At 45.3% G+C, this 24,812-nt stretch overlaps 1 protein-coding gene across 7 annotated transcripts in view; it reads right to left on the bottom strand.

Moving 5' to 3' along the window:
- LOC143037583 (mannosylglucosyl-3-phosphoglycerate phosphatase) overlaps positions 1-24,812 on the bottom strand; it is a 113,895-nt gene that overhangs the window by 71,006 nt on the left and 18,077 nt on the right. For 2 of the 7 annotated variants that reach the window (XM_076206020.1, XM_076206026.1), the window contains exon 1: positions 1,578-1,642. The exons of 1 other annotated variant lie outside the window; for it this stretch is intronic. The gene's annotated coding sequence lies outside the window, so the exon portion shown is untranslated. 4 more of the 7 variants (XM_076206024.1, XM_076206022.1, XM_076206021.1 and 1 more) reach the window with 4 other exon arrangements.

The following is a 24,812-nucleotide window of genomic DNA, read 5'->3' as shown; positions in this document are numbered from 1 at the left end:
AGGCACATCAATATCCTGAGTCCGAAATGTCCTGGGGACGAAACATCGCAGAGCCAAAACGTTCTGGGACTGAAACGTCCTAGTGCCAAAACGTCCTGGGACCAAAATGTCCTAGTGCCAAAACGTCCTGGGACCGAAATGTCCTAGTGCCAAAACGTCCTGGGACCGAAATGTCCTAGTGCCAAAACGTTCTGGTACCGAAATGTCCTTGTGCCAAAACGTCCTGGGACCGAAACGTCCACGTGCCAAATCGTTCTCGGACCGAAACGACGTATAGCCAAAACGTCCTGGGACAGAAACGCCCTAGTGCCAAATCGTTCTCGGACCGAAACGACGTAGGGCCAAAACGTCCTGAGACCGAAACGTCCTACATTCTCGTATCGGTAACGCTTCCTGCTCCGGCTCTTCCGAGAGCAGCGGGCCGCTATGGCTCAACAAGTGTTTACTCTTTGCCAATCGCGTGTGAATCCTGCAATTTCACCACTTCCAGGAATCGGTTGAGATTTATTCCTTTCATGTACATATATGTATTCCTCTTCCATGTACATATGTATATACAATTCCTCTTTCATGTGCATGTGAACACTTTGAACTCTTAAGATTACTTTTTTCAGCAGGGAAATGATAAATATAATGGTAATGAAGAAATATACGTTGTAGCACATCGTTCGAATATATCTCACCGAAGAGCCCTAGTTGTGTTGGTTAAAGGGAGACTTGATGTGGTCAGCGGAACGGAGGTACAGCGGATTTTAAAGAGATCCTCATTCTGCGTGACTCTGAGCCAAACGAATGGCATGGAAGTCCTTTTTAAAATTCTGACAGCGTAAAATTTGTGCAGCCTATCCCCCTAACGTGGCAATAATGATTAAAAAATAAATAACAATAACGACAATAATAAAATAATAATAGTATTAATAATAACAGCAACAATATCATTATTACCAATGACACATCAGTGTGTGTGCGCAGTCTAATGATTATACTAACCTGGATTTACAATCCCAGAAAAAAAACACACACCCCTTTCCGCACTACAAACACGTCTATCTATTGCGATACCTTTCCATTTAAACCTGATCAAGAAACGAGTTTACTGGTCCAAACGTTGTTGTCAGTAACCTGGGCGACAGTCAGGCGTTCGCGTGTCTTGTGTTGACGTTTCTTGGTTCGTCGTCGTCGTGTTGATGTTGGCTTCCGCGTCAGCCCACCTGGCTCTCGACTGTTACGTAAGGATTCTGTTTCAAGACACGCACACGCACACGCACCCCTACATTATCCTAATTGTCTGGCTCTCCCTAAAGAAGAACCTGCTAGGGGCGTATCACTGGTTATTGCACGAAGTCCCTCTCTCTCTCCCTTAAATTGATTAATCAAACGACACCGATAGATTGTATCGTTGTCCTGGGCTCGTTCCTCTCGAAGAGACACACACACACACACACGAGACACGACTAAGTCGAACCGTGGACTCGACAACTGGCGAACGGGCACTGGGAGCTTGGCACTTCCCTTCCCCCCCAACCCCCCACGGGACCCGCCCCGCCCCTTCCTCCTCCGGCAGGTTGCATACACACCTCTTGCTTCACACACCGTGTTCCCTCTCGTGCAACCGACCCGACCCTCGCGGCTGTGCAACGATACGTACACTGTTCGCTCGCATTCCACCGAGCGAGCGCCAACTTCCTCGCGGGGCGACGGCGAAGGCAGTCCCTCCCCCCCCCCTTCTCTCCCTTCACCACCGTTCCCCTACTCCCTACTACAGCTCCCTTTCTCCCCACCCCCTCCCTAATCCCCTCTCCCCCCCGATCTATCCCTACTACTACTCATTTTTCCTGGTGATTGCGACAAAGACGTCGACAGAGATCATTTCCGTTTTAATATAACGGCGGGATAGGAGGACGGGGGAGGGGAGGGAGGGCAAGGAAGAATAGGACGAGGACGAGGAGGGAAAGAGAAGTGGAGGAAGAGAGAGAGTTAGAGGGGATCGGGGAGGGGGAGGAGAGGTAGAGGGAGTGGAAGGGGGAGAGGGAGGATGAGGTGGAGGAGGGGTGAAGTGGAAGAGGGAGGGGGAGGAGAGGGAAGTGGAGGAGGGGGAGACGGAGAGGGAGGGGAAGGTGGAGAAGAGGGAGGTAAGGTGGAGGAGAGGGAGGGGAGGTGGAGAAGGGGGGGAGAGAGAGGGGGAGGCTCCTCCCTTACCTCTCCAGACTACATTAGGCAGGTGTGTGTAATTCACCATGGTCTTGGATCACGTGTTGGACTCATGATCGACAGCTATTTCCCTCCCGGAAGATAACTCAAGGGTTTATATATGACCGATCTATGGGTAATGCTGTGACCTTACACGCACACACCCGCCCACGAGAGTCGGAGTAACAACTCGCAGCGCAGCGATACTGAAATTATTTCAACCCTGGGCGGGATTCGAACCCGGACCGCCGTAGTAACAGCCGGGAACTCTGCCAACTGCGCCACGAGTTGTGTGTGCGCGCGCGCGCGCGCATAGAGTTCGGTCTTTAAAGCCTCGTTGACATTGAACAAGTTTATTAGCAGTCAGTGCTAGCTGCAAATGAACTTACCCGGCAAGTAAGTGTTCACACTGGGATAGTTTGGAGGCAAGTTTCCGTTGATATTGGACAAGTAGAAAGCTAGTTTACAAGTCGCTAGCACTAGGGACTACTAAACTAGCACCTAATCACCGAGACTTCTCTTTCCAATTGCCAAACCTAGTTTCAAGGTCATATATGCTTGCAACTTGGGATATACCCTTATTTTTCAAATATCATACATATGCTTGGAGTTGTATACTGTTTCTGTTAGGCTATATTGACTTCAAAGCTATTTATTCACATCTTTAGGTTTTTAGTCTTAATTTGCTCTAAAGATCTCTTAAACCTCTTCTATCCCTAATCAGGGAATCTCTTCCGTCGATGTGTCTTTCCTCTTTAGCAACCCCAATACTGGAAATAGACTTAGTAACCACGTAGTAAGTGATGAAACTATCGGTTGTTTTTAAAAAAGGTTAGACAACTTTATGGATGGGGATGACAGGTGGTCATGGACATGGAGCTGCCTTGTGTAGGCCTTAAGGTCTCTTGCAGTCTCCTTCATTCTTAAGTTCTTATATAATCAAGTCACCTCTTCCTCTCTGATCTCTCATGTGTAGGCCTTAAGGTCTCTTGTAGTCTCCTTCATTCCTTATGTAATCGAGTCACCTCTTCCTCTCTGATCTCTCATGTGTAGGCCTTAAGGTCTCTTGCAGTCTCTTTCGTTCTTAAGTTCTTATGTAATGAAGTCACCTCTTTCTCTTTGATCTCTCAAAGTTGGTAAACCCAGTGCTTTTTGTCTTTCCTTATATGGTTTACCTGCCAGGCTGGGGACCAGTCTGGTTGCTGTCCTTTGTATTCGCTCTTGTTTTTGTCCTTCACTCTGTGTGGGGAAGAAAATGTCCACCCTTCGGAGCAGTGTTTCCAGTTCCCACAAATTAGTGAGATTTTGTCCACAAAATTCCCAAAAGGAAATCTGGATTTCCACTTTTTTCCACAAAAAGAAGGTATTATTATATACACAAATAAGTTCATTGCAACATATAATTTGCTCACGAAATATCCCATGTGAGCATATGTCTCCCACAAATTTGTGGAAATTTCCCACAAAATGGCATCCCTGCTTTTGAGCAGAGATGTCTGGAGGAGAAATTGGCATAATTTGAGATCTTCTCATTTACAACACTTTATTTCACATCTACAGTGTCATACAATATAACAAATCCTGCATCAAGGGTACGAATTAAATACAAACTATATTATAATGAATATGATAGAAGTCTTGCTTTATCTGACCATTTGAAGTAAAAACATACCTCTGTTTCAATATTCTGAATACAATGTTTTGGTTTGATACCCTTGAAATTCCCTTGTGAAACCAAAATATCTTTGTCTATATCAAGGCTATGAATTAAATAAAAAAACTAACTTATAATAATAAATAAAATGAACATTCTTTTGTGAAGCCAAAATCTTTGTCTACATCAAGGCTGAGTTAAAAATAACTTATAATAGATAAATAAAATGAAAATAATTTTTTACCATGTGTGTTTGAGTGAAGATATTCTAACTAAAATATAAAAGCGGTGTATATATGAACGGGGCAAAAACGTCCGGTCTCGACAATTTCCGGAGGATGAAACGTCCAAAGGCCCAAACGTCCTACGTTCGTGTATGTGAGTGCACGTTTGTATTCGTGTGTGTATATGCATATATGTGCGTGCGCGTTTGTATTCGTGTGTGTATATGCATATATGTGCGTGCGCGTTTGTATGTGTGTGGATGCATATGTGCGTACGCGTTTGTGTGTATTTACCTAGTTGTATTGTACGAGAATGGGAGCTATGCTCGTGGTGACCCGTCTTTGTATCTCGCAACATCTAGTTTGTTCTTAAATTCTTGTATAGTGTTTGCACACACTCTTGTTTCGTCCAATTTGTTCCAGACATCCATCACTCCGTGTGGAAAACTGTATTTTTTATATCTTTTCTATAACTGTGTGCGTGTGCTTGTGTGCGTGCGTTCATGCGTGCGCACCAGCTGATGTGTCTGTATCTACCTGTATGTCTGTCAGTCTGTCTGCCTGTCTACCGTATTCTCTCCCACGCACATGTACGTGTGTGTGCATGCAGTGTAATGTGTGGACGTGAATGTATGTACACACGCACATGTGCAAATATATCGTGCATTTCCCCAGAGAAAACAGAACGGGATTCAAATATATAAAATTTATATCATAAATACTTAATTCCACCATTATCACACGCCACTCCAGGCCTCTCCCTGCAGCCCAGCATTAGGCCCTGTTCACACTAGCGGTTTGAACCGCGGCGGTTCAATTACAATGTAACTCAACGGGGGCGTTCACTGACAACCGCGCAGTTTTCCCTTGACGTTGCGGTATCGCCGCAGTTTCCGCGCGGTTCAAACCGCTAGTGTGAACAGGGGCTTAATCCTCAATGCTGTTGGGCTCGTCCTTGGTCTTCTCCTGGTGGGGGCGGGGCGGGGCGGTGGCTGGTTCTCGAAGCCACGGCTTTCGACTCTCGATCTGATCTTCGAAGTCCACAAGGGCGTGGCGGAAGCAGCCGAAGCATTTCCGAGGCTGGTTTCTCTCTACCTCCATTCCACCTCCAGAACCGCCTCCACCCCGCTCCTCCTCCTCCTCCATGAACAATGTCCCACATGATTCAGTTTCCACATTTTTTTTTTCAATTTAAGGGAACTGTTCTCTACGCTGAATTTCTCGATCAACAGTGGTGTTCCGCATGAGGTAAGGGGAGGAGGGAGAGAGAAGAGAGAGAGGGAGAGGGAGAGAGAGGAGAGGGAGAGAGAGATAGGGAAGAGACGGAGAAGAGAGGGAGAGAGATAGAAAAGAGAGGGAGAAGAGATAGAGAGAGAGAGAGAGAGAAGGAGGGAGGGGGGAGAGAGAGAGAGGGAGATAGAGAGAGAAGAGAGACGGAGAAGAGAGGGAGAGAGAGACAGAGACGAGACGGAGAAGAGAGAGAGGAAGAGAGAGAGAGGGGGGGGGGCACAGGTGGACGGTAACGTAGAAAACTGAACGCGTAGTGATAAAGAAAAGCTGAGTGGAGCAGTGTTATCGCCCTTTAATGCGGACACCGAACCAACCAACCAACCAGCTGCGAATGACCACCTGATTGCTACCACTTAACTACCGTGACGAGAAAGCTCTTAACTGTCTGCTTCCCTTAACCCGGTCTTCCCTCTAACCGGGTTCGCCCGCTAACGGGGGTTATCCCACTGGGCTAATTTTCCTTCAACACCTTTTACCGCCGTGACACAGAGCGTCAATTTGATACGCTGGAGGAAAATTGTTTTCCTCCAGCATATCAAATTCCTTCCCGAAAGCTACGGGCTGCAAATTTGCTCCAACAGTCGGAGGAAAAATTGCCCAGTGTGATGACGCCTTAACGGGTCCGTCCGCCAGCGGATAGGGTCTCAAGTGCAGATGACTGAAATCGCCCGGTGGGTCCCAGGTCACGGGGCAAAAGCTTCTCTGAAGGAACTCAAGTTCGAATGCCACTGCATACTGCAATGTGGCAGCAGCAGTAGTAGTAGAATTAGCAGTAAAGAAGGGCCAATGAACTGTGTCTGTGGGAGACAGATCCTGACTGCTTTCACCACATAGTTCCACGAGGATGGAGGTAGTTTTGAAAATTGGAAAAAGTGGTAGTAGTAGTAGTAGGAACAACAGCAGTAGTAGCAGTAATACTAGCAATAATAGTAGCAGTAGTAGTAGTAATAGCAGTAGAAATAGTAGCAGCTACAATCGTAGAAGCAGCAGCAGCAGCAGCAGTTGGCCTCGGTGTCAGTGATATCAGGACACCAAAGCAACGGCGAAAACCGATGATCCTCTCCCCCTCCCGCCGGAGAAAGTCCTCCACTCCGGATATGTTGTGTTTGTGCCAGTGCTAAGCAGTCTCTCTCTCTCTCTCTCTCTCTCTCTCTCTCTCTGTGTGTGTGTGTGTGTGTGTGTGATTCACCACGGCCTTGGGTCACGTGATGGACTCAAGGTCGCCAGCTGGATTAGTGCTCATATGTGGCACCGTCTATGGGTAATGCTGTGACCTCATTCATTCACACAAACTTCTTGTCCACCAGAGTTAGAGTGTCGGGTTGCACTTTAGTGATTCTGAAATTTTCACCCCTGAGCGGGAGTCTTGTGATAAAAAAAAAAAAGAAAAAAAAAAAAAAAAAAAAAAATTAATCTCGTCCAAATTTGTTCAGATATTAAGTATTTAGTATATAAAAACAGGTGCAAGTATGTTATTCATCCCTCCACATATGTGCATCTATCTTATTCAAAGAGGCATTAGACAGAGTATAAAAATAAACAAGTAATTGACCATTTTAGTCACTGTCAGATGCTGCAAGCCTGCAACAAGTGTAGATACTGTATATGGGCCAGTATGGCTATTGGCTGGCTACCTTACAAAATTTACCTTCAAAGATTAAACACTCCAATTTCCCATAGTGACCCTGGACGTTGCCTAAACACAGATCCGCCACTTGGACAGTGGAAAAGGGGTTAACATAGTAATGGGGGGAAACTGTTGTACTCCCTGCCACTCATCAAGGCTCAGAGCTTACTTTCTACCTGACTTTTTGCTCGCTATCCCTTAACTTTAACCTACAATCATACATAACATAATTGGATCACAAGCCCTCTGCTGAATAGATAAATGAAAATAATTGATTTATTTCAGCCATACATATATATCAATGTTGACAACATTTTGTGAAAGGGGTAACATGCTTAATGTGACGTGATAAACTGTGTAACAAGATTTCCGACAACTCAGGACGCGCCGCCATTTTGGGGCCATTCTGTTCTCGTTAGTTGCAGCAGCAGCAGACAGTTAAACAAACTCGCTTTTGAGACTCGTAGACCTGGTCAGACCTTGCATTTGGCGAGCCCACAAGTAATATAATAACTTTGATTGGCTCCTTTTCTTGACAATGGATTTAATATCATACTGGGATTTCACTGAAAATTATTTCATATTGTCGAATCTAATTTGCCCCAAAGTTTGAACAAAGCTCCGGGAACATGATCTTGACATTTGACTTTATTGTGTGTGTGTGTATATATATATATATATATATATATATATATATATATATATATATATGTATATACATATATGTATATATATATATTTGTATATACATATATACATATGTATACATATATTTATATATGTATATATATATATATATATATATATATATATATATATATATATACATATATATATATATATATAGATATATATAGTAATCTATATATATATATATATATATATATATACAACACTGAATGGGTCCCAGTGAACAGATTTACATTTATCAACAATAATTCACTTTATTTCTAAGCCATCAACATCGAGAAACTCGAGGGGGCATACCACGTTTCAATTTCTGCATGTATGCCTCCTCGAGTTTCTTGATGTTGATGGCTTAGAATTAAAGTGAATTGTAGTTGATAAATGTATTATATTATACATATATATATATATATATATATATATATATATATATATATATATATATATATATAATATATATATATATATATATATATATATATAATATATATATATATATATATTATATATATATATATAATATATATATATATATATATATATATATATATATATATAATTATATATATATATATATATATAATATATATATATATATATATATATATATATATATATATATATAAATACACGCTCAAACGCACACACACTAACAGGGTATAATAATTGGGGCCGGTCCGCTCGGCAAACAGGACAAGGTGGAGTATCCTCCTCTTCTTCCTCCGCCTCCTCTTTTTCCTCCTCCTCCTCCTCCTCCTCCTCCTCCTCTTCTTCCTCCGCCTCCTCTTTTCCCTCCTCCTCCTACTGTGTGATATTAATTTTATTTAGTTTTTCCACTTTGGTGTGAATAATACTGAAACAACTATATATGGATTCATTATAATTTTACGTAATCTATCTTTAATATCTTATTTGTGACTAAACCTAATCTTTACCAAAGTTATCCTTAGTTGAATTATCCTAACCTTAACTAACCTAGCCTTGCCTAACCTCAACTAGGCTCAACTAACCCAACCTTATCTAACCTAACCTTGCCTACCCTAACTTTATCTAACCTAACTTTACATCACCAAACACTATGTAACCTAACTTTACCTAACATAATCTTACCTAACTCCATCTAACTTAACCTTACCTAACCCAACAATCTTACCTTATCTAATCTTACCTAACCTCACCTATCCTTACCTACCCTAACGATTTTACCTAGCCTAACCTAACCTTACCTAACCCTACGTAGCCTGGCTCCCCCGAATCAGGCAGTTACCATTCAAACAAATCTCGACTGGGCAACCTTTGTAAGCACGCGTGCCAAAATCAGTCAAATATTTGATACAATTCTCGCGTGCTAACAGAGTAGAATTACAGGCCTATTTACGACTTTGGGCCCCTTCTGTTAACCTCGTGAGGCCCCGCTCCCCCTCCCAGCGCAGCTTGCGGTTACCAATGGTCATAAAAAAGAAGATGGAGATTTAGGAGTTATTTTTTTTAAGGTGAGCTCTGGGTGTGACGTCACGGGAGAAAGACGTCTCCATTCCGCTATCCTCTTTAAAAACTCCACTTACCAACTCCATGACTCCACTTTTTGGATGCGATAACTCCCCTCCATACGGGCTCAAAGTCCGTGGGAGTGACATTTCACTCCCCCCCCTCAAAAAAAAAAAAAAAAAAAAAAAAAAAAAAAATCCCCCGCCCTAGGACAGAACCGTTCGTCGTTGCTGTTTCTCTTTTCCCTCTGGTGCCTCATAAGGAGGGCAGGAGGTAAAGGAGGGGACTGGAGGCAGTGTGCCACTGTGATCTATACCAGTTCCCACAAATGATATTTTTTCCCCGCAAAAAGAAGGAATTATTACATACACAAACAAGTTCATTGCAACTTATAATTCTTCAAATTTCTCCCACAAATTCGTGGAACATTCCCACAAAGTGGCATCCCTGAGTGGAGGGGACGGGGAGGGGAGTGGAGGAGGAGGAGGCGTAGGAGTGCCACACCTCGTCCGGCCTCCCGTCCAGGTGGAGCGTCATTTATAGTCATCAGGCACGAGAGACAGACAGAAGGAGGACAAGCGGTCACATCCTGGGCACCGCGTCGCCAGCCTCGTCACTTTCCTCTCTTATTCTCATCTCCGTCCACTACTGCCCCTCAGAGCGTCACTGTGTCGCCGCCACTCCTCCACCTCCACCCCCTCCACCCGGGGACCCCCCTCCCCCCCACACCGGTGGCGACGAGGGGTCAAGAACACCTGGCTAATGGGAAAGCCCAGCTGCTGCTGCTGCTGTGGCGAGCAAACATCTGATCCTCCGAGGCCACACTCGAGGCTCTCTGGTGGTGCAAGACTTGATGCAAGACTACGTTCGCAGAAAAAGAGGAGGAGGAGGAGGAGGAGGAGAAAAGGAGAAGGAGATGATGAAGAAGAAGAAGGAGATGATGAAGAAGAAGAAGGAGATGATGAAGAAGAAGAAGGAGATGATGAAGAAGAAGAAGGAGATGATGAAGAAGAAGAAGGAGATGAAGAAGAAGAAGAAGAAGGAGATGATGAAGAAGAAGAAGAAGGAGATGATGAAGAAGAAGAAGAAGGAGATGATGAAGAAGAAGAAGAAGGAGATGATGATGAAGAAGAAGAAGAAGGAGATGATGAAGAAGAAGAAGAAGGAGATGATGATGAAGAAGGAGATGAAGAAGAAGGAGATGAAGAAGAAGAAGGAGATGAAGAAGAAGAAGGAGATGAAGAAGAAGGAGATGATGAAGAAGAAGAAGGAGATGAAGAAGAAGAAGAAGAAGGAGATGAAGAAGAAGAAGGAGATGAAGAAGAAGAAGAAGAAGAAGAAGAAGAACATTCATCATGTGGCCCCTTCACTAATCTTATTCAGGTGTTCGCCAGGCGTCGATTGTGTTCTTGTCCCCCGGTCTCAACAAGTTAACAACGGCGACACAAGAACATAAGAATGGAGAAGACTGAAGGAGACCATAAGGCCTACACTAGGCAGTTCCATGTCCCTTACCACCTGTCATCTCTATCCATAAAATTATCTCATCTTTTCTTAAAAAAACTAATTGTTTCAGCGCTTGTTAAATGGATACTAAGTCTATTCCATTCGTTGACCACACTATTAGTAAACCAATTCTTGCCTATTTTCTTCTTAAATCTAAATTTGTCCAATCTATTACTACGAGTCCTGCCCAGATGTCTTAATATGATGACCTTGCCTGCACTATGACGGCCACACCTATCACGGAGGTGTTCATAACACGAACACAAGACATAAAACGGATATAATAATGACATTGTCATTTCACGTCCTGTGTCACGTCACGTCTAAGGTCCGTCACGTCAGGCTGCGGTCGTGACTGACCACGGCGGCAGCGGCGGCGGCGGCGGCTGTAGCCGCCGCCGCCGCACCCGCCAAGGACCCCCAAAAACCGCGAAAACTTTCGTTATACAACCGACCTTTGAAATCGACCCTTGTCGATTCCGTGCGGGAGGAACTGACCATACTTCCTCTCCACAAGGCCATCCTGGGTTCTGGAATTTCCTCCTCCTCCTCCTCCTCTCTCTCTCTCTTCCTTAGTTTTATGCAATCACCATTTCAGGGACTTCAGTCACACACCCACGGACCAGAGTCACGTAGCACGCTTTCAGGAATTGATATTTTCTTCAAATGGACCTCCGTTCTGCTAACCTCCCCCCCCCCCAACTCTCTCCCTCGTCTTCTTCCCTCCTCCATTTTCTCCCTCTCTTCTCCCCCGTCTCTCCCTCACTCTTAGCCCCACCCACCCCCTCCTTGTCTCCCCATCCTCTATTGTCTCCCTCTATTATCTCCATCCCTTTTGGAGAAAACCCTTGCGTGGTTGAAAGAACATGACCCGATTCGACCCGACTTGACCCGACTCGACTCGAACTGACCCGACCCGACCCAACCCAACCCGACTCGACTCGACTCGAATTGACCCGACCCGACTTGACCCGACTCGAACTGAACCGACTCAACCCGACCCGACTTGACCCGACTCGACCCGACAGCGCGAGGACCGGCTGAATCAAAATAACCTTTTCCCGAAATAAATGACGGCTCAAAACAAACGAGCGATTCAAAAGCTCCATCCAACTATCCATCCATGCATCCACTCATCCATCGCCACAGAGAAGGGGGTCACCACAGCGGATAGATATCCGAGCGGATGAAAATCCGAATTCAAAGGTCATTATCCAGTTACTAAGGATTAGGTTTAACGTCACGAACTTCCCCCTATCAAGAGGCCAGGAGGGTGCCCCTCACAAAGGACTTTATAGCGTGGGATGTAATGAACCATGCCCTTGGTCCAACCCGCCATTACTCTTACCTCCGCCGCAAGTAGCGACGCTCTAGCCCGTTCGGCTAGTTGGGAATATGTAACGTGGAATGTAATGAACAATACCCTTGGTCCAACTCGCTGGCGGCGTGGTTCGAACCACCGTCACCTGGACCTAAGTGAGAAAAAAAAAAAAAAAAAAAAAAAAAAAAAAGTCGATATATATAGACACTATCGGAGCGGGATAGCCAATGTGTCATGCGGTCCGGACCGCCTCAAGGTTGTAGTCAGGAGAAGGAGGAGGAGGAAGAGAAGAATAAAAAGAATAAGAAGAAGAAGAAGAAGAGGGGCACCTTGGCTTGTGTCCTCAAACTGCGGAAGCCTTATACCAGATTGACCAGATTTCTCAAGCAGGAATATGCTAGACATCAGCTGAGTTTATGCTAGATTGGCAAAAAATAATGCCAAACCTTTTGTTCCTCGTTCGGTTTCTGTTATATATATATATATATATATATATATATATATATATATATATATATATATATATTTGAATACAGTATTATTCTATAGGTTAACATGTTAAATTTTGCAAAAATTATGTTAAATCTGTTCACCTTGCCTTACACACCTCCATGGTCTGTTCAGCTGAATGAAATCGACCTGCTTACGATAGGAAAAATCCTCATGCTTCGAGTTTATTTTGATTCTGGATTTAAATTTTTCCTTTCAAAATGCCCTTAAAATTCCTTAAAATGGCAGAACTGATGACAGTGATGCTGACGACAATTTTAAAAATATTGGCACATCACAACGAACGTTATGCAAAGTATTGTATCTTTTCTTTGTCCAACCTGTTTCATGAGAACATTTGGCGATTTCTTTTCTCGTTCGTTTCCCTCCACCAACTTTCAGGATATAAAAAAAAGTCGCCCTCGTATCTATCGAACTCCACGGGCGACTTCGTTTCGAAACAATGTTGAAGAAACGACTTTTGGGAAACAATGTAAATGTGGCAAAAAGCTATTCCGACTCCTAGCGCGCCCTTTCCAGGCGACCACGATTCAAAATGTCGACATCCGTTTCAAAGTGTCGACATTTGGCACTGACCCCTATTTTTCTCTCGCGTATTCCCCGCTCTATTTCATCCAAGACCTTCCTTTGAAACAAAAGAAAACAAAGAAATGTAAGAATAGACGTCTATAGAAAAAAAAGGGTACAGAGGCAAGATTAAATTTTTGAGACTGATAACAGGAAAAAAAAATTAACTAAGAGAAACTGAATCAGAAATGATAGAATAAGAAAAGGCACAGGAGGCTCGCTAATACTTGGAAAAATAGATGTATCGTAGAGGCGCTTGGGGGTATATTGAAGTAATGGATGAGGGAAGGAAAGCGAAGAGAAGATGGAATTGGACACCAAAAGGAATCCCAGAGGAAGACTAAGGAGAAGATTGAGAGACGCTGGAGAAATACAGCTAGCTTCCCAGGGACTGGGAGAACTTTGAAGAAACCAGACTCTACAAGATAGAGGGGATTGGAAGGGGAGTCTGGCTCGGCTGGCAAAGATTAATCTCTAATTGGTAGTGAAGAAGGAGGAGGAGGAGGAGGAGGAGGAGGAGGAGGAGGAGGAGGAGAAGGAGGAGGAGAAGGAGGAGGAGAAGGAGAAGAAGGAGGAGGAGAAGGAGAAGAAGGAGGAGAAGGAGGAGGAGGAGAAGAAGGAGGAGAAGGAGGAGGAGGAGGAGGAGGAGGAGAAGGAGGAGGAGGAGAAGAAGGAGGAGAAGGAGGAGGAGGAGAAGAAGGAGGAGAAGGAGGAGGAGGAGAAGAAGAAGAAGAAGAAGAAGAAGAAGAAGAAGAAGAAGAAGAAGAAGAAGAAGAAGAAGAAGAAGAAGAAGAAGAAGAAGAAGAAGAAGAAGAAGAAGAAGAAGAAGAAGAAGAAGAAGAAGAAGAAGAAGAAGAAGAAGAAGAAGGAAAAGAAGAAGAAGGAAAAGAAGAAGAAGAAGAAGCAACAGAAGAAGGAAAAGAAGAGGCAGCAGAAGAAGGAAAAGAGGAAGCAGAAGATTCTTAGGAGGAGGAGGAGGAGAAGGAAAGGGAGAAGGAGAAGAAGAAAACGACTAACAGAATAATTATCATCATCAATAACAACTGGGGGCGTTGCTTCGCTCCTACGCCGGCGCCAATCGCCAGGCGGTCTCTCCAGGCAATCTCCCATGCAGACGCCCTCCCTTCCCACAACTCCAAACAAATCTCGACAGGTTCGATCGACTTGCCCTAGCCATGAACTCAGTGGGCGTCTCTCCCCTTCTTCGTCTCCTCCATCGAGTGTTGTCTTTTGTGGAGACAACGCTGAATAGGATCAACATCAGGGAAACTCGAGGCCACATGATGCCCATACAGCCGGAGCTGACGTTCACAGATTGCGTTGAAGGAAACTGGCCTAGACTGAGCTCTCAGCATAGTCTCTGGTTTGATACGAAGTCGCTCCAGTGATGGCCCATGATTCTCCGAAGGCACTTGGTACCAAAGACATCGAGAGGCCTCTTCAAGTCAACATTCAGTGTACAGTGTCCATGTTTCACAGCCGTACGGCAAGACAGGGAGCACAAGTGACTTTGAATATCCTAATTTTAGTCCATCTACATAAATAACGACAAAGCCATGTACTCTGGTTGCTACGCGATAGAAAAAAAAAACAAAAAAAAAAACACGTTTTGTGCATGGAGGACACCTATCCTGCCTTATACACCGACATGACCGAACTATTTCGCAAAAAAAAAAAAAAAAAAAAAAAAAAAAAAAAAAAAAATAATAAAAAAAAAAAAAAAAATGAAAAATTCAGTTCATTTAATTTAATTTCTGCTGGCGTCGTGAAGAATTGGATCAACATTTCAAGCACGAAAGTCGATATTATTATAACTACAGAGAATTCAGAATTGATCGTGGGAGAATAGTTGCTCTTCGGGAATTGTATGTCTAAACATTTAAAATATGAAAGACATAATGAAAATAGATAATTCAGAATTAATCATGGAAGAATTGATGTCTTAACATTTAAAGAATGAGAGACGATATTATGATAAATACAGAGAATTCGGATTTGATCATGGAAGCATTGACGTTCTTCGGGAATAGTATGTTTTGATATCAATGCATAAGAATGGATTCCAAGTGAAGACACGAATGAACACATCACTATAGCTTCATACGATTTCATTCAGCTGAGGGGATGCCACTGCATCGACCAGATCATTTGGCTCTTTCAATAGCCCTCAATTCAGAGCCCATTTCACGTAATAATAGCCCATTTTCTGAAGAAAGCCCATTTTTTTTTAAGAAAGTCCATTTCATGATGTAAAGCCCATTTTCTGTGGAAAAATACCATTTTATGGAAAATAAGCCCTCGTATGTAGTCTGTGAGTCGGAATTAGCCCGGTTCCGAAGTCCAGTTCACGATGGACAGTAAAAGCCCATTTTCTGAAGAAAGCCCGTTTTTTTAAGAAAGAGCCCATTTTATGATGTAAAGCCCATTTTCTGAGGAAAAAGCCCATTTTATGGAAAATAAGCTTTCGTATGTAGTCTTTTAGTCGGAATTAGCCCAGTTCCGAAGTCCAGTTGACGATGGACAGTAAAAGCTCATTTTCTTAGGAAAAAGCCCATTTTACGAAACAAAAGCCCTTCTTGCACTTGTCTTCTTTGAGCCCAAATTAATTCAGTTCTGAAGCCCATTTGTGGATAATAGCCCGTTTTTTTTTTATCAAAGAGCCCATTCTGCTAAATCACAGCCCTTATATATGTCTTCTTCGAGCCCGAATTTGCCCAGTTTCGTAGCCCGATCATGAGGATGTGTGAGAATCTCCAGCCGCTCTCCGGGGAAAGAAAGAAGAAAGAGAGAAAGAAGACGAAGAAAAGCGTCGTCCAGACACCGCGCCGGCTACGGGCTGTCAGACGAGAGAGAAAGAGAGAAAGAAAGACAGAGACGGAGAGAGAGTTAGAGATAGAGAGAGAGCGAGCGAGAGAGAACGACAGGCATGGAGAGAAAGGCAGACAGAAAGAGAGAGAAATTCCCCATCGAACGTTCTGGAGAATCTGGTCGTAATCCGAATCCTCCAGGGACCTCTCCAGTCACGTCCTCAGACTGGGAGGAGGTCCTGCGCTCACTGGAAGAAAGAAGTCCTCGAGGACTTAGGCGGGGGGGATGCCCATTCCCCACCCGCTGCCTCGGCTGGAAACGCCCTCGCCCATCTAAGGGCGCTTCCGATATCTTCTTCTTCGATGTCGTCCTCTTCGACGACGGAGTCTACCGGACTCCAAGACTCAACGGCGTTGGTTCGCCGGGAAAGCGCGCTCCTTCGTAATTCTGCCCCCAGTCGCCTCTGGATCTGACCCACCAAGACGACTCGAGCGGACACGAGAAGTCTGCAGCCGAGATTCTCACTTTGATGAGGTGGTGGCATTAGTAGTGGTGGTAGCCGTCGTCACCGTGGTACATAAGAACGAAGGAGGCTGCAAGAGACCATAAGGCCTACACTAGGCAGTTCCATGTCCTTTACCACCTGTCATCCCCATCCATTAAATTATCTAACCGTTTCTTAAAACAACCGATAGTTTCAGAGCTCACTGTATGGTTACTAAGTATATTCCATTCGTTGTACATAAGAACATATGAATGTAGCCGAAGTAGGATGACTGGACAAAAGTAAACAAAAGCGTAGAAGATCAACGCGGAGTTGTGTGCACTCAATTAGACGTAACTACTGCCACCAGCCAACGCGGCGACCCCATTACACGTAATTACGTGGCCGCATTTGCTTATTCCGTCCTCGGCAGAACCAGAATAGTATTCACAGTGCGTGCAGACCCTGGGCAGCATGGGCCCAGTTAAGCCCATGTTGTAGTAGCCGCTAGTGCTGCTAGCGACTTGTAAACTAGCCCTCTACTTGCCCCATGTCAACGTAAAGTTGACTTGAAAGTTGAAACTTGCCTCCAAACCTGAAAGTCGAAACTTGCCTCCAAACTATCCTAGTGTGAACACTTACTTGCCGGATGACTTGCAGCAAGCACTTGCGGCTACTAAACTAACCCCGTGTAAACAATTACAAGGCTTTATATCTCGCTTAGTTTTGGATGTATTGTGTCTTGCTACACTGCTTCAGACCCGGGCAGAGGGTGGGATGCAGGGATGACCCGTCATCCACGAGGAGCTAAGATGAGAGGGGGGAAAGGGTGGTGGAGGGGAGAGAAATGGGTGGGAGTGGGGGCATGCATTTGACTTGGCTACCTCCCTTATAAGGGGGAAGACGTGTGTGTGTGTGTGTGTGTGTGTGTGTGTGTGTGTGTGTGTGTGTGTGTGTGTGTGTGTGTGCGTGCGTGTATATATATTATATATATATATATATATATATAATATATATATATATATATATATATATATATATATTAAAAAATAATTTCCGACAGTCGCCTAGGGGTTCGAATGGAGGCCTCGCTTCACGCCAGGCCAATGCTTTACCGGAATATTTGTAATGATATGCACTGTCACTAGCGATTCATTTCATATGTGTGTATGTGTATATATATATATATATATATATATAATATATATATATAATATATATACATATATATATATATATTACAGGTGAAAAATGTAATCACACATTTGTCAATCGCGGTAAAACCACTGTTGGAGTAGAAAAGACTGGAAACGGGGAATCTATATATTTCGATTGCAAACTGCAATCCTCTTCAGTAGCAACTGAAGAGGATTGCAGTTTGCAATCGAAATATATAGATTCCCCGTTTCCAGTCTTTTCTACTCCAACCGTGGTTTTACCGTGATATATATATATATATATATATATATATATATATATATATATATATATATATAAATATATATATATAAAACACCCTACTCACACATTTCTCTCATTCCTGAGAATAAGCTCTTGCTCTTGGTTACGTTCTGATTGTGCTCTAAGGCTCGTTTCACACGTATCGACTTTTCGCCGTGCGCCGTCCACGACACGATTTCGTACTCTCAAATAACCAAAGTTGTCTATGTACGTTTTCATAGGTCATGACCACGGATGAAAGCGTCGATAGACACCCATGGGTATTTGAGACCACGACGTCGTGTCGTGGACGGCGCACGGCGAAGAGTCGATACGTGTGAAACGAGGATCAGAAGTCTCGTTGAAAGACCGAACTCTCCCTTAACAGACTTATTAAGGGTCTTGTTCAGTTCCTGTCCAAATATAACAAATGTGGAAATAAATAAAAGAAAGAGAGGATAGAGGGGGGGGGGAAGGAAATGCATCTCATCATACGTCAGCATGCGCACCACATTTTTTTTTTTTTTTTTTTTACAAAATCGCAAAACCAACCACGTCAGCGTTTTTACAACTTGACCCAGGGGGGGTGGGGATGGAGGGTGTTACTAAGCATGACGCATGCAAGTCATTTCCCCCTTCTCCTTTCCTCCCTTCCCCCCCCACCAATCAATAACTGCAGCCACTGGAGAGTCATTGAAAATACTCGGGGGAGGGGGGAGGGGAGGAGGGAGGGGGAGGGGAAGGGGGGGATGAAGGAAGCAGAAATCTATGATGGGAGATTGGACGACGAAGACGACGACGATGACGACTACACTGAAATTTTTTCGTATATCACAGGGGAGTGAGTGAGGGGGGGGGTGAGTGAGAGGTCAGGAAGGGGGGAGTGAAGGGGGGAGTGGGTGAGAGGGTAGGAAGGGGGGAGTGAGGGAGGGGGCGGAGTGAGGGAGGTGTTGGGAATGTACCTTGATGCGGCTTCTTGCTTTGACAAGTAACTTTTGATTGATTGATTGATTGTTATTGTTGTTGTTATTTTGTTGTTATGGTTTCGTTGTTGCCTTGTTGTTGTTGTTGCTTTTGTTGCTGTTCTTAGCTTTCGCGCCTTTCCTTCCCTCTTTCCCCTTCTCCTTTCTTCCCTCTTCCTTATACTCATCTTCCACGGAGATGCCTAGTGTAGGCCTTATGGTCTCTTGCAGTCTCCTTCATTCTTATGTTCTTATGTTATGTTCTCCTACTCCCACATCTCCTCCCTCTTCTGCTACTACTCCTCTTTCCTCCCTCCTCTCCTCTCTCTCTTCTCCGACTCTTTCCTCTTTTCTTCTCCCTCTTTTACTTATTTTCCTCTCTTTTTCTCCTCCTTCCCTCTTCTACTCCTGTTTCTTCTCTTCTCATTCTCCTCCACCCCTCTCCCCCTTCTCTTCATCTCTCCTCCTCCTCCACCTCCCTCTCCCCTCCTCTTCCCCTCCTCTTCCCCCTCTCCTCTCCCCTTCCTCCTCCTCCCACTCCTCTTCCCCTCTCCTCCTCCTTCCACTCCTCTTCCCTTCTCCTTCTCCCTCCTCTCCTCCTCCCTCCTTTGGTCCAACTGCGACAGTTCCTGTAGACGGAAGGACGATGGTCACGAAATGGAAGGAGTGGGCGTCCACCCCTTCCCTCCCTCCACCTTCTAGGGAGTTGGGGGGTGGGGGTGGGAGGGTCACACGTCTTGGTGCCCTTCGATAGCCAACCATCCTCAATGACCTAGCTTGACCTGACTGTCGCCAGGCGATTTTAATCACTATGTCGCTACCCTTTGGGCCTTAGCAGCCTTCTGGGTCGGAGAGCACCTGGGACATTTTATTCTGTCAGGGACTCCGTGCGCGGGCGCGCACGCACGCCAACGTTGGAGGGGAGGGAGTATGGAGATATGTGAAACATAGCATTGATGTTGGGCAGTGGAGAACGGGTTGTACAATTTTACAATAATGATTGGGGGAGGACAAAATTAAACTACACGTCAAAAATAAAACAATAACGATAACAACGATAAAAATAACTAGCAGAACCCGTGGAGCTCTAGGAACGACGACATGACGTCACACGTAACCCGTTGGAAGCGCGGAATGCGCAGCGGACTCTCGAGTCGTCATTCTCGTTAGGTCAATCATAAAGGCAATAATGTTTTTTGGATCGTTTATGTGATGTCACAATAAACTTTTATAGACGTTTGATCATTTTCATGTAACCTATGGTTAAACTTGTATAGACGTTTGAATATTGTTTATTTATTTATCTACTTATTTTCGTGAGGTTCTGTCAGGAGCTCAGAAAGCATCGCGACATGACGTCACACGTTACCAGTTGGAAGCGCGGAATGCGCAGCGGACTCTCGAGTCGTCTCTCTTTCTCGTGAAGTCAATCATGAAGGCAAACCAATTTTTTTTAATCGTTTATGTCATGTCACAATAAACTTTTATAGACGTTTGATTATCATGTAACCTATGATTAAACTTGTATAGACGTTTGAATACTGCCAAATAAAAACTGAACTATAACAATGGGTTCTGATCCTGCGTGACACACATAGGTACAAGCGTATTGATATATAGATGTTAATAATAATATAAATGAATAAACAAATATAGTAATGGTTAGCCATAACCACGTGGACGTCTAGGTGACGTCATCCGACCTCAAGACACACGATCTTACTTAACCGAGAGAGAGAGAGAGAGAGAGAGAGAGAGAGAGAGAGAGAGAGAGAGAGAGAGAGAGAGAGGGTGGGTGGGTGGGGGAGGGGTATAGAGGGAGTCAGAATCGGGACACCTTTTCCCTTACCCCCTTTCCTTCCGACCTGTTCCCTTCTTCTTTAACTGAATAAAATCGTCTATGGTGTTCTGCGGCATTACAGACCTCCTACCCACATATAACAAGCGCATGCCCACGCGCGCACACGCAAAATAAACAAGTAAGTAAAGGCAGAATAAATAAAAACATTGATGGGGTGAAAGGAGGGCTAAAAGGCTCTCCCCTCCTCTCCTATCCTCTCCCCTCCACTCCCATCCTCTGCCCTCCACTCCTATCCTCTGCCCTCCACTCCCATCCTCTGCCCTCCACTCCTATCCTCTGCCCTCCACTCCTATCCTCTGCCCTCCACTCCTATCCTCTGCCCTCCACTCCTATCCTCTGCCCTCCACTCCCATCCTCTGCCCTCCACTCCTATCCTCTGCCCTCCACTCCTATCCTCTGCCCTCCACTCCTATCCTCTGCCCTCCACTCCTATCCTCTGCCCTTCACTCCTATCCTCTGCCCTCCACTCCCATCCTCTGCCCTCCACTCCTATCCTCTGCCCTCCACTCCTATCCTCTGCCCTCCACTCCTATCCTCTGCCCTCCACTCCCATCCTCTTCCCTTCCCTCCACTCCTATCCTCTTCCCTACCCCATACCCCCTTCCCCCATCCTCCCCCCTCCCCTCCCCCCATCCTCACCCCTCCCCTAACACACTTCGATCCGGTCCGCTCGGGCCTGGGTATGGGGTGGGGGGGAGGGGGGCTACAGGGTTGTGCCAGCCGTGACCTTGGCCCCGATTAGACTCTACCCTTCCCCCCCCACCTCCGGACCCGGACGACTGCCGCAGACACAAACACACACACACAGCCCCACCGGCGCCAGAACCATGATCAACTTCCGTTCCCGGTGATTATTTTGTTTTTGTCTCGATTTCGCCTGGCGCCAGATTATTTCATTCAGATATTTTGCATCCTCTCAGCACACACACACACACACAAAACACACACACACACACACACACACACACACACACACACACACACACACACACACACACCAATGCGCGCACAAATACACTCGCATACAAAGGATCACAAAGGCGGAGCACGCCGACAGGAGACCCCCTGATCCATATCCAGGTCGGATGCGGAAAAAAAAATCATATTAATGATAAAATAATAAATAAAAACTATGATAATGTAAATAACAAATAAAATACATAAATAAATGCATAGGTATAGTTAAATAATAAACAAAGAGGCAAATAGTAAATAATAATAAATTGACATATAACTAATAATAAATAAAAATCAGACAGACAAATGATAACAAAACAAAAACAAATAATATAAGATAAATTATAATCATTACAGCATCTTACTTAGGTATTTATCTAAATGATTCTTAAAGCTTCGAACTGAACTACATTGCACTACCTGTGCAGGAAGTTTATTCCATTCATTAACTACACGGTTGGCAAAGTTGTTTCTACCTACTTCCAAATTGAATCTATTTCCGGACAGTTTGAGACCATTGTTTCTTGTCTGATTCTCATTCAATGTAAAAATTTGGTCACTTTTGATGTTGTCAATTCCCTTTAGAATTTTAAAGACCTGTATCAAGTCACCTCTGAGTCTACGCTTTTTTAGAGCACACACAGGCACAGGCATATACACACAAACACAGAGGCGCACGCAAACACGTGCACACACACAATACAAACACGCTGACACACACACACACCAATGCGCGTACAAAAACATTCGCACGCACACTTCCACACAGGCACAAACATATACACAAAAACGCAGGTGCGCGCACACACACGATACAAATACACTGACACACACACACACCCGCACTGAGAGAGGGGAAGGTTGTAAGGAGAAAGGGAAGGGAAGGGAAGGGAAGGGAAGGGGAGGGAGGAGGGAGAACTGGGAAGGGAAAAGTGGAAAGGGAGAAGGGAAGAGGGAGGGAGAGGGAAAAGGGAGAGGGAAAAGGGCGAAGGAAAAGGGGGAGGGCAAAAGAAGAGGGAGGGATGCAGAAGGGGGAGGAAGGGGGTAGGGAGAAGGGGGTAAATGGGAAGGGAGGGAAAAAGGGAAGGGAGGGAAAAGGGGGAAGAGAGGGAAGAGGGGAAGGGAGGGAGAACGGGAGGGAGGAGAGGGAGGGGGAAGGAGAGGGAGGGAGAAAGTGGGAGGAAGAAGGGGAAGGGAGGGAAGAAGGGGAAGGGAGGGAAAATGGGAGGGAGGGGGAAAAGGGGAAGGAGGGAAAAGGTTGAGGGAGGGTGAAGGGGCGAGAGGAAGAGGGAGGGAGAAGTTGGAGGGAGAGAGAAGGGGGAGGGAGGAAGAAGTTGGAGGGAGGGAGAAGGGGGGAAGGAGGGAGAAGGAGGAGTGAGAAAGGGGGAGGGAGAAGGGAAAGGAGGGAGAAGGGGGAAGGAGGGAGAAGGGGAGGGAAGGAGAAGGGGGAGGGAGAAGGGCGAGAGAGGGAGAAGGGGAAGGAGGGAAAATGGAAGGGAGGGAAAAGGGTGAGGGAGGGATAAGGGTGGAGGAAGAGGGAGGGAGATGGGGGAGGTAGGGGGGAAGGGGATGGAGGGAAAAGGGGGAGGGGGGAGGAAGGGGAAGGAGGAGGGAGAAGGGAGAGGGAAAGGAGAAGTAGGAAGGGAGTAGGAAGGGAGTAGGAATGGAGGGAGAAAGGGAGAGGGGGGAGGGGGAGGGAGGAAGGGGAAGGAGGAGGGAGAGGGAAGGGAGAAGTGGGAAGGGAGTAGGAATGGAGGGAGAAGGAAGGGTGAAGGGGGAGGGAAGGGGAAAAGGGGGAGGGAAGGGGAGAAGGGGTAGGGAGGTAATGACGAAGGATTGTACTCCTCCTCATCATCATCATCATCCCCCCAATCCCCAAGAGGTAATTAACACTGACGTTTTAACAAGGTTAACGAGGATTAGCCATGATTCGTGATCCATTAATTAATTATCGATTCTTCTCTTCTATCCAGCAAATTGTAAATCTATTATGTCATCCCGCTTTCTCTTGTTGCAATCGATCTAGTTCTGCCCAGAAGCCTGTTTTCCTTGATACGTCTCGTGTCGTGTGTGTGTGTGTGTGTGTGTGTGTGTGTGTGTGTGTGTGTGTGTGTGTGTGTGTGTGTGTGTGTGTGTGTGTGTGTGTGTGTGTGTGTGTGTGTGTGTGTGTGTGTGTGTGTGTGCAATTCATCACGGTCTTGTATCACGTGTTGTACTCGCCTGTGTGCGTTTTCACCAGTCGTGACTAAAACAAATACAAATTTAGATAAAAAAAAAAGTCGCATACATAATATCAACAGCAAAAGGGAGTCTGTTCGTCCATAATTCTAAACATTTGACAATAAATAAATAAATAAAACAAAAACAAATAAATAAATTCGGCGTCCGTTAGACGCCACCCGCATATTCTATAGTCACCCCTTGACCCGATGACGTTACTTACAGTTTCTGTCATTAAATTACATAATATTGGCCCCCACCCACAACCCATACTCCTCTCCTCTGGCCCCGCCTTCTCCGCCCCCCCTCCCCGCCGCAGGACCGCAGTGCGTGCCGCAACCACTGGTCATTGCCGCTTGCGGCTCGTACGAGTCCGTTCTTCGGCTACAGCGAGATTCACATGATTCTTCCTCTTCAATTCGGATGACCCTTCCTTACGAGGACTACGACCTCGTGAATGATTCACTACGGTCTTGGATCACGTGTTGGGTTCGTGATCGAGAGCTATTACTCTTTCGGATGAGAGCTCAGAGCTCATTTGGCTCGATCTATGGGTATTACTGTGACCTTTAAAGACACACACACACACACACACACACACACACACACACACACCTCTAACGCCTTGTGCTGGATTTTTTTTCAGCACTGAGTGGGGTTCGATCTCGGATCACTGAATTTACGAACGGAACCACTGCACCATCGAGAACGTGTGAATGGCATCAGTCACTTGCAGAAAAAAAAGGAAGTCCGAGTCTTGGTCCTTGGTTGAGGAGGTGCAAGATGACCGGATTCACCTTGTATACGGTGGGTGTCACACTGTCCGGCGCCGCCGCAGTTGCGTCTCGTCTTTGGCTAGGGCCAAGTCTCCCTTGTTAGGAGTTATTGGACTCCAAAGGTTATTATGAGAGGAGTGTCTTAACCATGGGAGGGGAGGTGGGGGGTGTCGTTATAGTAAGTTGTGGCTTCTGTCGCCAGGTGATTTTATTACGATATTTTAATTCGCAAACCTTATC

The sequence above is a fragment of the Oratosquilla oratoria genome, chromosome 22, assembly GCF_046742065.1.
Source record: "Oratosquilla oratoria isolate Oo_2021 chromosome 22, ASM4674206v1, whole genome shotgun sequence".
In the NCBI taxonomy this organism is placed as follows: Eukaryota; Metazoa; Arthropoda; class Malacostraca; order Stomatopoda; family Squillidae; genus Oratosquilla; species Oratosquilla oratoria.
The sequence above is the reverse complement of the archived record's forward strand: the minus strand, read 5'-3'. Positions and strand labels throughout refer to the sequence as shown.